The sequence below is a fragment of the Camelus dromedarius genome, chromosome 30, assembly GCF_036321535.1.
Source record: "Camelus dromedarius isolate mCamDro1 chromosome 30, mCamDro1.pat, whole genome shotgun sequence".
Lineage (NCBI taxonomy): Eukaryota > Metazoa > Chordata > Mammalia > Artiodactyla > Camelidae > Camelus > Camelus dromedarius.
In genome coordinates, this window is record NC_087465.1 from 8279451 (window position 1) to 8293394 (window position 13944).

Here is a 13944-nt window from a genome sequence, read left to right on the forward strand (position 1 = left end):
AAAACTCCAATTCAAAAAGACACATGCACCCCAGTGTTCACAGCAGCACTATTTACGAGAGCCAAGACATGGGAGCAATCCAAATGTCCATCAGCAGATGACTGGACAAAGCAGTTGTGAGACAGACAGACAGACAGACAGACATAGATAAAGATCATGAAATAGCACTCAGCCATAAAACAGAACGAAATAATGCCATACATTGCAGCAACATAGATGGACCTATAGATGATCATACTAAGTGAGGTAAGTCAAAGACAAATATGTGATATCATTTGTATGCAGAATCTAAAAAAATGACACAAAAGAACTTACAAAACAGAAAGAGACTTACAGACATAGAAAACAAATTTATTGTTACCAAAGGGGGAAGGGGGAGGAGAAGGATAAATTAAAACCTTGGGATTACAAGATATAAACTACTATATATAAAATAGCTAAACAATAAGGTCCTACTCTATAGCACAGGAAAAAATATTTAATACTTTGTAAAACCTATAATGAAAAAGAATATGAAAAAGAATGTGTGTCTATATATACATATATATTTGTGTATGTGTGTGTGTGTATGACTGAATCACTATGCTGTACACCAGAAACTAACATAACATTATAAATCAACTATACTTCAACCAAAAAAAAAAAAGGGAGAGGGGAGAAACCCTGCTTCTCAGTGTGTTGTGGTGGAACCCTAAAGGAACCAAGCAGCTCTCACCAGGGAAGCATTTGAGTCACACACATTTCTTTGTTCCATGTCTTCCACAACATAGGAGGGCTTCATTCAATTACTTGCAATGAAGGGGTTCTCTTTGCTGCAAGACAGCATAGCTAGAAGTTTAGAGCATAAGCTGTGGAAGCAGAACTCTCAGGATTAAAGGCCAGTTTTGCTATCTGCTGTATTTTTGCAAAGTTAGTGTCTTTCCATGTGGAATGGGGAAAGTACATCTTTGATAGGGGCACTTTGGGGATTCAGAGATAACGTTCATAAAGGTCCCAGCACAGCTCTCGGCACAGAGGAAAAGGCACAGTGAAGGTGAGCTCTCTTTTGATTAGCTGTGTTTGTTCTCCCTCTGTCCCATCGTGACTGAGTGCTTGCACTTCACTGAAAGTTTACAGCACATCAGCCCACACTGGCTAGCACATTGAAGATGGCAACGTGGAGGTGCGTGTCCTGGTGCCCACTGGCCTTGCTGGTAGGGAGAGGCAACTCCCTCAGCATCTCTGGCCATGCTGAGAATGAGGGGCTGCAGGTAACCCTCCCTGACCCTGCAGTTCCAGAATTATCCCATCCGGTGTCCGTGATTGACAGAGAGCCTTCTCAGCAGGCTGTGCTCTTGTGCTCTGTGCAAAGACGAACCATTAGTTTTCATCTCATCCTGTCATCAGGGTCCCTCAATCACCCCTTGATGCTTCCTTCCACTTACATATGAGCTGCAAGTTCCGAGAGCCTGGACACCACCCTCATTCCGGCTTCATCATGCTGTGATTTCTCACCTATTGAGAATTGTTCTATTTGGGTATCATTCCAGCAGCTGGCTTCCTCCTGCTCTTTTTATTTCTCTTGTTTGCTTTACAAATTAGAGAGAAAAATTCTTTCCTCGTTTTTTATTTCTGTCATGGGGCCGGGGGCTGGGAAGACGCCGGTCTTCAAATGTATCTTTCTAGATGCCCAGAAAACAGGACATCTCAGGGAACTGCAGGATTTGCTTTTAAGCTGAAGTACACCTGAGATTGTACCTGCTGGGTTTCTGGGCTGTAAATAAATACTAAACAAGTGGTTATTTCACCAGGATTTTAACTACAGGCTTATTTGCTTCTGTGAAATTCTAAGTGAGGCTCATTTTTGAAATGACTGGTGAAGAGAGACTTCAAACCCTGCATTCTAAGCAAATGGTACAGCCTCCCAAGGCCATCCGCCATCTGCCAGCCAAGTGTCTAAATTGCTGCAGCTCAAATCCCACTCCAGTAAACAACATTAACCAAAAGGTTCACTTTGCCGAATCATTTTCAAGTCCTGGAAAGCGGTCCACACTGACATTCAGTGTGGCACAGAGGGGAAAAACATCATTTTAGAGAAAGGGTGACCTGAGTCTGAGTGATGTGAGGAAAACTATGAGGATTAAAAATAATAAAATCATAAAAATCCTGCTTTGGGGGAACTTACTCCTTCCTGACCCTGGGCTTGGTACCTACCAATACCTCGCTGAGTTCTCAGCACAACCCTCTGAGGTAAGCGCCGTCATTACCTAGTTCTGCAGATGACAAAAGCGAGGCTCTGAGAATTTCAGCGACTTAACCTAAACTCACACAGATGGTAAATGGCAGAACCAGATTCAAACTCTGTCCTGCCTGAACCCCAGGTGCTCTGAACCAGTGGTCTCCTCAGTCGGGACCAGACAACTGCACTTCCTCAGCCGAAGAGGCATCCTCCCAGGAGCCTGAAAAAAAAAAAAAACATAGAAACTGCTGGCTTCCCCCTGAGAGATGCTGATTCAGAGGGTCTCAGATGGGAGCCAAGGAATTCCGACGGGAACGACAGCCTAGCATCTACTCGATAATAACCCCTGGATTCTGGATTTGCATGAGACGATTGCAGGAGTCTCTAGACTGTGGCTGCAGAAGGGAGAGAGGCTGCTGGGTCTGGGGTCCAACACACAGGCTGTCATCATTTGAGCACGTTGCTTGATTGTGTTGTAACTCAGCTTCACACACCTGAGACACGTGTCGTGACATACACTCCCTGAATCTTCTAGTATCTTCTAAGGTTGTAATGGAGATGAGAAAAGATACAGTTGAGCACTGTCCACACACACCTCACACACACACATCATTGCAGTGTTCTATTTCTTATTCCCTGGGTGGAGAAGAATTCAGTGCTCTACCTAGAATAACAAAGATCCCGTTTTTACCCTATATTTTTAGTTGAGGTGTGGTGGACTTACAATATTATATTGCAAACCTCCCTCCCCAAGCCACAGCCAGTGCCTTTGTTTCCAGCAACAAGCACCTAAGGTTCTTCTAAAGGCTTCCCTGGGACAACGGAGTCTGCTTTCCTCAGGGGCTTACCTGTGCAGAGGGAGGCCCTCCCTGGCTCAGGTCAGGGCAATCCTGAGGCTCACCTACCCTGCAGAGCCCCACCGCAGGATCAGGACTCCAGGATTTAGCATGAGAGCAAAGGCTTGTGTGCTTCCTCCCCGTCTCCTGTCCCACCCTGCTCTCTTTCACACCGGCCTCTCCTGGGAGCCCTTCGGTAATAAATTTTGCAGGAATCTTCCATGTAAGACCTGCTTTCACTGAACCTCTAGGTTTTCCCCCGCAAAGTCTGAGAGCAGTGCCCTTCCCCCCAGGACCACCAGCACGGACACTCTCATCGCTTCCCCTCTGTCCTTCCTTCTCCCCAAGTCCAGTGCCATCTTCCAGTCTGAGGTTGTGATGGAGTTTTAGATGCTCAGCCTGGTCCTCAACACTTTTTTCCCTGTTTTTTAGTGCAAGACAAGGCCCAAGGCACTGGGGAAGGGGGCGGGGGCAGGGGTAGACCACGGGCTATTTGCTTGGTAACGGCCACGACTCTTCCCAGAGGCAGTGAATGAGATAGCTGCTTAAACGGGAGGAAGAGGAAAAGAGGCAAAATAGATGGGGGTGATACTAACTAGTATTTCCAAAATATTATTATACCACGTAACTCAGTGTCACAAATTTAATGGTGAGAGTAATAATAGAAATCTCTTTTCTAAATGTTCATTAAAACTGATCACTTAATGTAACAGAATGCATTGTCCTAAGGTGAATCCGGACCTCAAAATGTTTTTACCCTACATAGAGAGACTTATTTTTTTAAAAACTGGCCTGAGGTTGGGCTAGGCTACGGATATTCTATACGTGCTTTTCAAGACCAGTCTTCGTGTGTCAGGAGGTGCTGATGTCAGATGATCGAGTGACGAGCCCCCTTGGCTTGGCAGGGCCAGTCTCTCTCTCAAGTGGAGAAAAGATTTCCCCAGAGAGAATGAACATTTCTGACATCAGTGATTCTAGGAAATGATCGCGTCTATGGCAGGAAACGAAGACTGTGGGCAGAGGTATTAACCTGGGGGCTGCTAGGTGCTGCTGGGCCCGAACTGTGTGGTCTGGAGACAGCTGGAACACTTGGACGAGCGGGGGCAGGCCCTGAATTGCTGCTGCCCCAGCGAAGGCAAGCTGGACAAGGCGGGACAAAGGCAGCTGGACCCCGGGCATGGGTCTCGGCCTGTGCAGTGTTCTGTGTGCTGTATTTCCTTATGTAATGGGAGTGATACTTTAAATCTCCTAGTTAAGTTTTCTGTTTTCTCTCCTGCTTCCTTTCTGATATGACATTTATCACTACATTTATGCACTGGATGGAGCATAAACCAGATTCCGTGTCTGCACTGCCCCGTGACCACACATTGGCCTTGTAACTGGCCTGTGAAGCCCTCAGTAGGACTCGTCCCCTTCCATGGGTCACACAGCTACTTGTCTCTGTGACTACAGTCAGTGTCCCCCCCACTTTCCTGCTGCACTGAGGTGGGGGCACACCAGGACTCACCTGGCATTCATGTCACTGTCCAGGCTCCATGGGACTAGCTGTGACCCACAGGATGCTGGAGCCAGTGGACGAAGATTATCCCTTCTCGCCCTGGGACAGACTGTGGGATATACAGTCCCGTCATTAATCCTCCCAGGAGATATCCCAGGAGACCAAGAAATGGTCTTGGGATTAAGCTCAACGACATAGTCCCCTGTAGTTCTCTGCCTCTTTCCCTGTGTCATTCACCTTTCCCTTTCTCCCACTTCTTTGGGATTGCGTTTCCCAATCAAACACCCATTTGGTCCTAAGATCTGCTTTCTGGGGGGACGAGCCTGACACAGTCATCCCAAAAGTCCATCCTAGGAAAACGGAGGAGGTGAAACAAGAGATCTGACCAGATGGGGGAAGAAGTGAGAGACAGACTCGTACAATGAAAACACGAACTCTGGAGCCAGGCTGCCTGGATTCAAATCCTCGCTCCACCCTTTCCTAGCAAGGTGACCTTGGGCACGTTATCCAGCTCTTAATGCATACATTTCTAACGTGTAAAAACAGAGGAATAATAGACCATGCTTCACAGGGCTGTTGTGAGGACTGAGTGAGTTAATTAGGAGAAAAGTGCCTGATACACGGGCAGAGCAGTATTGATGTAAGCAGCTACCATCATCAGTCATCACATTATCACCATCATCATCATCATTTTAAGGCCACGATGGTGCTGGGAGAATGAGGGAGGGGGAAGAAGAAAAGCAAGAGATTAGCTACCAGTATCCTTAATTCCAACCCCCACCAAACAAGGGAAGAGAAGGCTGGGGCTGGGGACGTGGTATAACCCAAGATGGGTGGGCCAAATGGGTTTGAAGGAATCTAAGAACACGGCAGCCAGGGCCCCAGTTCCCTGCAGCATTGCACAAATAAGTTGACAGCCTCTCCAGGAGCATTCAGTCCAGTCGCACAGTGTGGCTCTGGTCGGGGAGCACAACACCAGTGGTCAGAGGGAGGGGAGATGGAGCGCCCAGCCCTGAGCAGCCCACCTGTGCCTTGCAGGGAATCCAGAAACGCCAGCTTTGGCAGGGGTGGAAGGACAGGACCCAGGTATAGGAATAGCGGTGCAAAGAATTCTGAGAGGATGGGAGGAACCAGAAGATTGTTGGGGACAAGACTGTCCAGTGGTACAGGACATTGAGAGCTGAGCTATGGCAGATACTGTCGCCTACATCTGGGGCTGTCAGCAGACAGACCAGGACAGGACCAGACTTCAGCAGGCACCAGCACCAAACACCCACTGGATCTGCAGAAGGGGATTTCAGAGGAAGTTGGCCATTGTTTGGAAAACAGCACACAGACCGTAGCCACATGCTCTTACCTGCACAATGAATTTATTGATGATTTTCCCTGCACGCAGATACCAACTTGGGAAGGTGAAGGCAGGAAGGAGAGTTGTTAAGAAAGAGAAATCGCTCCTGAAGGAGAGTGGATCTTTGAATGGGTTAAATGTTTACCAACAGGTATATTGTAAACTGGAGGAGCCTGATTTATATTTGCATAGAAAATCTAAGCTTATCCGAACCACCCCCGCCCACCTCCTTCAGCAGAGGGAAGGAGGGCTCTGGTGCCAGATGACAACAGTTATAACCACGGGGGCAGTGACATTTTCTTTGCACATCAGAAGAACTCTCAGAAATAACTGGGCACTCAGAAAGCATCATTGCAGAACTCAGGTGTATAGAGTGATTATTTCTGACAATAAAACTCTTTGAGGCTTGTAACATTGAATTTTAAAATCCTTATATAGTTAAAAAATTCCCTGGACATTAACAATATCCCTTTAAGGCCACTTCTACTTATTACGGTCATTTTTCCCTCCAAGGGAGGGGCTGGGGGGTGAGGGAGGTGGGTACCAGACATTTAATGTGTCTGAGACCAGAAAAGGGGACGGGAGGAGTGGCTGTGTTCATTCAAAATGGGCAGAGTATTCTGCTCCATTCTCACTGGAGTAAACAGCACATATTCCTTAAGGTCAAGCAAGTACAGAATCTCAAGCATGAATAATTAATAAGGATGTACAAGATGTCAGAACTCACATTCCCTGGATTTGCTAAGATACAGATAAATTGGAATCTGACAAAAACAAATTGTGTTTAATAACCCTTAAAGACGTGATCTCTGAAGCATCCTGCATGGCTCTGGTTGCCCCTTGTCCAACTTCTTCTATCTTAATTTATGGTTGACAAAGACTAGTGAGAAAAAAATGTTTGGACTTAAGCAATAAAATCAGTTACAAAACCACTTACTTTATCACATATTTAATGTGCTTCCCTACCACTTTTTTTTGGTGTAACTTTCCAATCTCTCTATCTAGGGAAGACATACAAGGTATCACTTAGTCTCAGCTGAGAAAGCATCTTCCAGAGCCAGCTCTGGGATCAGAGTCATGGAATGAATCATCCTTGCAAACTTTCTTGATTCCGTGAAAGAGAAGAGTGGGAGAAAGTAGCCCCACTGAGAGCAGAAGGGGAACAGCCCCCTGATGCCTCAAAAGAATGCTTCCCAAAACTGGGCATGGTTCTGCCCTGGGCAAAATTATGAAGCCAGGGAGAAATTATATTTATATAAGATTCTGTATTCCTCCAAAATTTTATCCATCATTTCTCTTTGGGGGAACTTCAAACCTCTCCTTTAGTTCTCAAAAAATGTTACTCATTTGCCTTTCTCCCATTGTCCACAAATTTCCTTCCTTCCTTCCTTCCTTCAAGAATAGATGTGCCCAGTTAGGGGTCAATGGTACATCTCTCACATCTAATAGAAAATGTGAGTCCTCTACGTTACTCTGAAAGGAATTTAATACAGATAACGCCTTCCCCACGTAAAGGAAACCAAGGCTCAAAGCAGCCTTCAAGGTTAAGTGGGTCCAAATGTTTTCAGCATCTCTCAACCTCTACCCAGAGTTAAATTATGTCTTCAGTGGGTGTCTTTCATGGTGCTGTGTGTGTATGTGTGTGACAAAATAATCCTAATTACAAAACTTTTCTTCAGAGACTTGACACATCCAAGAAAATAGTATTCCTTTTTTCTACCTCAAATAGTTATTCTGTATTGATATTAAGAAATATTATGGGACTAGAAGTGGGAATAAGGAGGCCACATCACTAAGGAAAAGGGAAAACTTTATTTCACAAGTTATCAATCACTGAGTATAAAGACTACATTAAAAAATCATATTTTCTGATAAAGCTGGAACTTCCGATCATTGAGGAAACAATATATTATTCATTAAATGGTGTTGGAACATATCACCAATCATTTGTACAACAAATTACAGTACTTCATATATTATACAGCACCAAAATGAATTTCATGTGGACCACAGTTTTAAATATAAAAATAAAACTATAAAATATTAACAGAACGTAGGAGTGATGATTTAGGTAACAATAGTGAGGAGATGGCCTTTGTATGAATTGTGCCAAACTTAAAAACCATTTTTTAAAAAAAAGATGTTACATTAATCATATAAAATTAGAACTTATATGTATCAAAGATTCATTGTGAAAAAATTAAAGCAATGCAAAGAATCTAGAAAAAAAATTTGCAACATATAATGAGAAAAGAATTGAGGTCGTTAAAGTCTGTCACAAGCAAACTAGAAAAATAAAAACACCAGTAGAAAAGATTACAAATAAAACGAAAAAGTATTTTACAAAGGTGAAATCAACCAGTCCATAAGGAGATGAAAAAATGTATGAAGTGCTAGTTAGTCGTCAAGGAAATGCGCCTTCAAACAATAATGAAGCATTCTTCATCCACCAAATTGCCAGACTTTTTAAAGCTAAAATTCTAGGGATTGCCAAGTGTTCAGAAAAATGGCCCCTCAGAGAAGCATAAATTAATAACTATCTTTCAGAAGTCACTTGGGTGACATATATGAAAAGGCCTAGAATTGTTCTTTCCCTTTTTCCCCAGGCTCCCACTTCTGGAAATACTCCTTACCCAGTAAGCGTAAATGGCACTATAATAATATGTATCTGAGAATCACAGGGCAGACTGGCTCATTCACCCCCATTTCAACTCCCTTGTAGCATATTTCTGTCCATAAATAGAGATCTACACATAACCAAGTTTAATGACCTCATTATATTGCACCATGTGGACGTATCATACCTCATGTATCCATCTCCATGCTGACAGACACTGAGGCCATTTCAAGATTGTGTTTTTGTTAAAAATGCTTCAGAGGACATCCTACTAAGTACATCTTTTGCACATGGTCTCCAATTATTTCCTTAAGATATAATCCCCAGATGTAGAATTACAGAGTCAAAGTGTGCCCATCTAAAATATAAATACATGGTTGTAAAAACTTGCAGCAATTTATTCCCAACAGTAATGTACCACTGCCATCTTCCCACACCCTTGCCTCGAAGGATGTTAATAATCTTCTTAAATATTATCTTTCTTATAGATAAAAAATAATCTCCCATTGCTTTGTGTGGTAATTTGCATATGGAATATGAATTTGTCAATTTAGATATTCCCATTTCTCCTACTTTTTCCTGTTTTAAAAAGTCTTGATATATTAAAAATACTAACTTTGTTTACACATGCACAGCAAATAAGTTTCTCCAAATATATTTGTTTTTTACCTTTATGTTAATTTTTTCAGTACAAAATTTTAAAATTTCTACATGGTATGCCGTTAAATTTTTCCTTTATTGTTTCTACACTTGCTGTCATTTTCAGAAAGTCCTTCCCACCCAGCATAAGTGAAAAAATACCCAGTGCATTTACTTTTTAAAAAATATTATATTATGAAAATTTTAACATATATAGAAATGGAGAGAACAACACACAGACCCATCAAAAAATTAACAATTAGCAAGCATCTGCATCTCTTGCTGTATTTATCCTTATTTCTATTTCACCACTTTTTTTTTTTTTGCCAAAGCACTGTAAATTCCTGTCATATCCTATATCCTTCACTACAAATCTCTAAAAACAATTTTGTCACAAATCCATGGTAACAATTTTACATCTAACAAAATTAACAATTCCTTGGGATCCTCTATCTCAACCATTATCAAATTTTCCCAATTGACTAAAAAGTGTCTTCTTATTGTTGCTTGGTTTGACTCATTCCTAAATCACACCCATATACTACTTTGGACTTCATGTCTCTTAGATCTCTTCTAGCTTAAGAATTTCTGCTCCTTTTTCTTTCTTCCCTTCTTTTTCCTTGTTACCGAATTGTGTCAGAAACCAGATTCATCATCTGAAGGAATGGTCCTACTTTTCAGATGCAGTTGTCTGCTGCCTAAATAATAAATTTATTCCTTTATCCCTACAGTTTCTGTAAAGAGAAGTTAGCTCCAGAGACTTGATTAGACTCAGATTTAGTGCTTTTTTATATATATAAGAGTACTTCATTGGCGTTACCATGGGCTTCATAGAGCATCCTGTCGTAAGTCAAACGACATCTGATTATCTCACCTACTAATGCTAAGATCCATCAGTGCACTGCTTTAGTTTTCTCATAGCCTACAGCTCTGCCGTTACCCTGAATTGCGTTCTTTTAATTGCAGATTTTCAGAGTAAGAATTTGGCACCTAGTTATTTCAAATAGTGTCCAACGATTTTACTTTATTTTTACTTTTTCATCATGAACCTATGGGTTTTTGTCTATTCAGTGTGTATCAGTAATGTGCACTTACAAAGTGTCCCATTTTTGGCCAGTGGGAGTCCTTCCATGTTGGCTCCTATGAACTTTATCATAAAATTAATAGCTTTTTAAAAATAAGTTTTAATTTCAGAATTGTTTTACACTTACAGAAAAATGGCAAAGACAGTACAAAGAGTTCTCATATGCCCCGCATCCATTTTCCCTTATTATTAGCATCTTACATCAGCATGATACATTCGTCACAACTGATGAGTCAATGTTCATACATTTTCCAAATTATTTAAAGTCCATACTTTATTCAGTAGGATAAACAGGTAGACTTCCCTATTAAAATTATCTAGTAGTTCTGGTCTTTTTGGAGGAAAATGATCAGTTTTCTATTTTGTTTTCAGTCACTGATGGGTTTTGATTTTTGTATTCTCAGGTCAGTTTTGGTTTTTATGTGTTCCTAAAATGGTTTCTATTTCGTTTACATTTTCAGTAGTACTTAATTGCATATAATTGCACAATAGTAAATTTTTAAATTTTTTTCTGCTTCATTAGGAACATAGAGTTTCCTCCTTGTCATTCTTATGTTATTGGTATCTCCCCTTCATTAAATTTAGTTGGCGAGATTTTAAGTTTCTGTTTATTTTTTCAAAGAACCAGTTTGTTCATTTCTTTGATTTTGTTTCTACTGCTTTTCTTCTTTTCTAATTTGTTTATTTCTACCTTTATCTTTGTTAACTCTTGCTTTCATCTTTCTTTGGGTGCTTTGCTGAACACTTTTAGCTTTGGGGTTAAAATTTTAAGTTATTTACTCTATCTTATTACTTTTACTGACACAGATATTAAATGCTATGAATATTCCTCAGAACACTGTTTTAACGGGTTCTCATAGATTTTTCTGTCACATGTTCTTTTCCATTATTTTCTAGAAATTTTCAACTTTGTTTTATGTACCTCCTTGATCCAAAATTGTTAATATAAAGTTTAAATTTTTATAAAGATATTTTCTAAAAATATGTGTTTTCTTATAGATTTCTAGTTGTACTGAATTATGATGAGAGAATGTTATTTGAATTATTTCCATATTGTAGAATTTATTGAAGTTTTCCTTGTGGTCTGGTCTGATCAACTGTTATAAATAATCCATGTGCACTTGAAAAAGAGATATTAATTTTGAGGGAAAATATGTACTTATCAGGTTATTTATTAAATTTGTGTTTGTCTTTTCTATACATTTATTAATTTTTTTTTGTCTACCTGTTTTGTTTGGTTTGCAAGACATGTGTGTGACAGTCTCCTGAACTTACAGTCTCTGTTTTCGCTTGCACCTCCTGCAGTATCTGCTGTACAGATGTGGCTATCATGTTACTGGCTGTTACTTGCAGACTGTACCTTCATGAAGTATACTCTTTGTCTTGGTTAATGTCTTTTGGCCAGAATTGTATCTTTTCTGATAGCAAACCTGTGATCCTTGCCTTATTTTTATTTACATTTGCCTGTCACAGGTTTTCCCATCCTTTTAATTTTAACCTTCCGAATTAGTTTGGTTTTGTATCATAGGTAGAGCATAGAGATGGGTTAGCTTAGTCCACGTGACGTCTCTTTTCTTTCAGTAATCGAGATAAGCCATTGCTTTTGCCGATATTACTGATGTGTTTGCTCTCAGTACTGTCATATTGTTGTGAGTTATGTTTATTACATACTATGAGGTCTCTTTTCCTTTGATTTTCTTTTAGCTTTAGGAAAGCTTGCATAGCTGTTCCAGCCTGTACATTTATACTAAGCAATATCTTTATATAATCCCTTGGTCACTCCTACAATAAGACATTATCTGTTGGTTCTCTACTACATAAGGTATTTAAGTTAGCTTAAAAAATAGTAAGGTCACGTGGGACAAAGCCAGGTAAGATTTAAGGGAGGCACCCCTCAGAATGGGTATGAGTATGGCAAGTCCCCGGCAGAATCTCCAAGGGACAACTGGTATACCTGGAAGACAGCTTACCTGGCCTGAGGTTATTTAATCCCATCTCTACCCAGTCCAACAGGGCCAAAGCAGTGAGCACATGCAGAAGGGAGACACTCTAAACAGGATGAGCTCATCATTGGGGAAAAGAGCACAGAAAGAGATAAAACCAGAAAGGTGGCATCAAAATGACACTTCAACATTTTGCATGAATTTGGCCTCACTGGTTAGGGTTTTCTACCAAACTGTCCTTAAGAGACCCACAGCAAACATCCTATGATCCAGTCTGAAGCCATCCACTGGGTACCTAACCTGCTAGTCTGCAAAGTTTTAAACCCTAATGATGCTCAGCAATAGAAAATACAGCTTGGATTAAATTCTACTGAAGTTGTCCTTATGATGCAGAGAAACTCACACACAAAGGTCTTTTCCGCAAAAGGTCCTAATGAAAAAGTTTTGGGTAACTAACGAGGAGTTGTAACACATGTTGATGGCACAAGCCCAGAATGAACTGCATGTCACCGGCCCAGAGCTGCACTAGACGGTCTTCTACCAACGATGCTAATGCAGCAACTCAGGTCATGAGGTGGGTGATTTCAGGCGTAATGCCTCAAACTACCTAATCTGGGATATTCTGAAAATTAAAAGATTTCACCCATGTAAGGTGTTTAGCATGGTTTCTGATCCATTGTAGGGCCTCAAGAAATCACTGCTGAAACTTCTATCATTATAAAATTCTATTGGTATTAGGCCAAGGGGAAGGACTTTAGCATGGATGTATCTGTGAAGCAAAGTATATCTTTGGTCCTTCACTGAGATGGACTATTTCTCAGGAAAAAAAAAAAGGTTTTAATTAATTTATCTCCCTGGAATGTTGTGACAATTTATTAATAAATACAGTAAAGTGCTTTGGAAACAGCAAGTGAAATAAAAATGCTGACTACTGTGCAACAGCTTTCCTTTGAGAATAGCATCTTCCATACACAATAATGTGACCTAATTTAATTAAACAATACAAAGTTAAATAATAAAGAGTAGAGGAAGAAATAAATTAAAAGGCACAGTCCAGGGAGAAGGGCAAATTTTCAGATGAGATTTGAAAAGAGAGGGTGAATCAATGAGGCAGAGAAACACGAGAAAGTTGTTTTACTTGAGAGAAGAAACAGACAAGGTCTCTCCTTAGACAACCTGCTACGTCCCCGGGACCTCGTTACAACACTAAATGCATCAGCATCTCGGATCACAGTGAATGTTAATGGCCATCATTGGTGAGACACAAAAGAGCACTTACTTACCCTTTGGGAGAGTAAATGCAATCATTACTGAGGATTGTTGAAGTCATATAAAAGTGGAAAAGTGTGATAAATTGTGGCTGGCTAGCACAGAAGACGTGCGCTCCCTTCTGTACTTTAGAGTCGCTTGTGGGAAGCCCCTGACCACCCGGAAACTCCATGTCCCCAACCTTGGCTGATGGAATGTGAGCAGAAATGATGTGTGTCATTTCCAGACTGAGGTGCATAATTAGTAATCACACTCTTGCCATAATCACCCTCCTTCCCACAGTGCCCTGTATGTTGAAGTAAGTGGCATCAAAAAACAGAAGAAGCCTGAGTCCCAGAGTCCCCACATGAAGGAAAGCAGCCCAGGAGAGCCACCCAAGTAGGAACATCCGCCTTGACTCAGCACGGGTGAGAAATAAACTTGCATTTGTTAAACCACTGAAAGCTTAGAGCTGTTGGTTATCACACCTGGTAATATTATATCACCACCTAG

General features: G+C 41.1%; 1 long non-coding RNA gene across 1 annotated transcript in view; it reads right to left on the minus strand.

The window, feature by feature from the left end:
* Positions 1–337: 337 nt before the first annotated feature.
* LOC116149652 (uncharacterized) overlaps positions 338–13944 on the minus strand; it is a 28149-nt gene continuing 14542 nt past the window's right edge. The window contains exon 4 of the long non-coding RNA XR_004133262.2: positions 338–2438. This is a non-coding gene — a long non-coding RNA (uncharacterized LOC116149652). The remainder of the gene's footprint in view (positions 2439–13944) is intronic.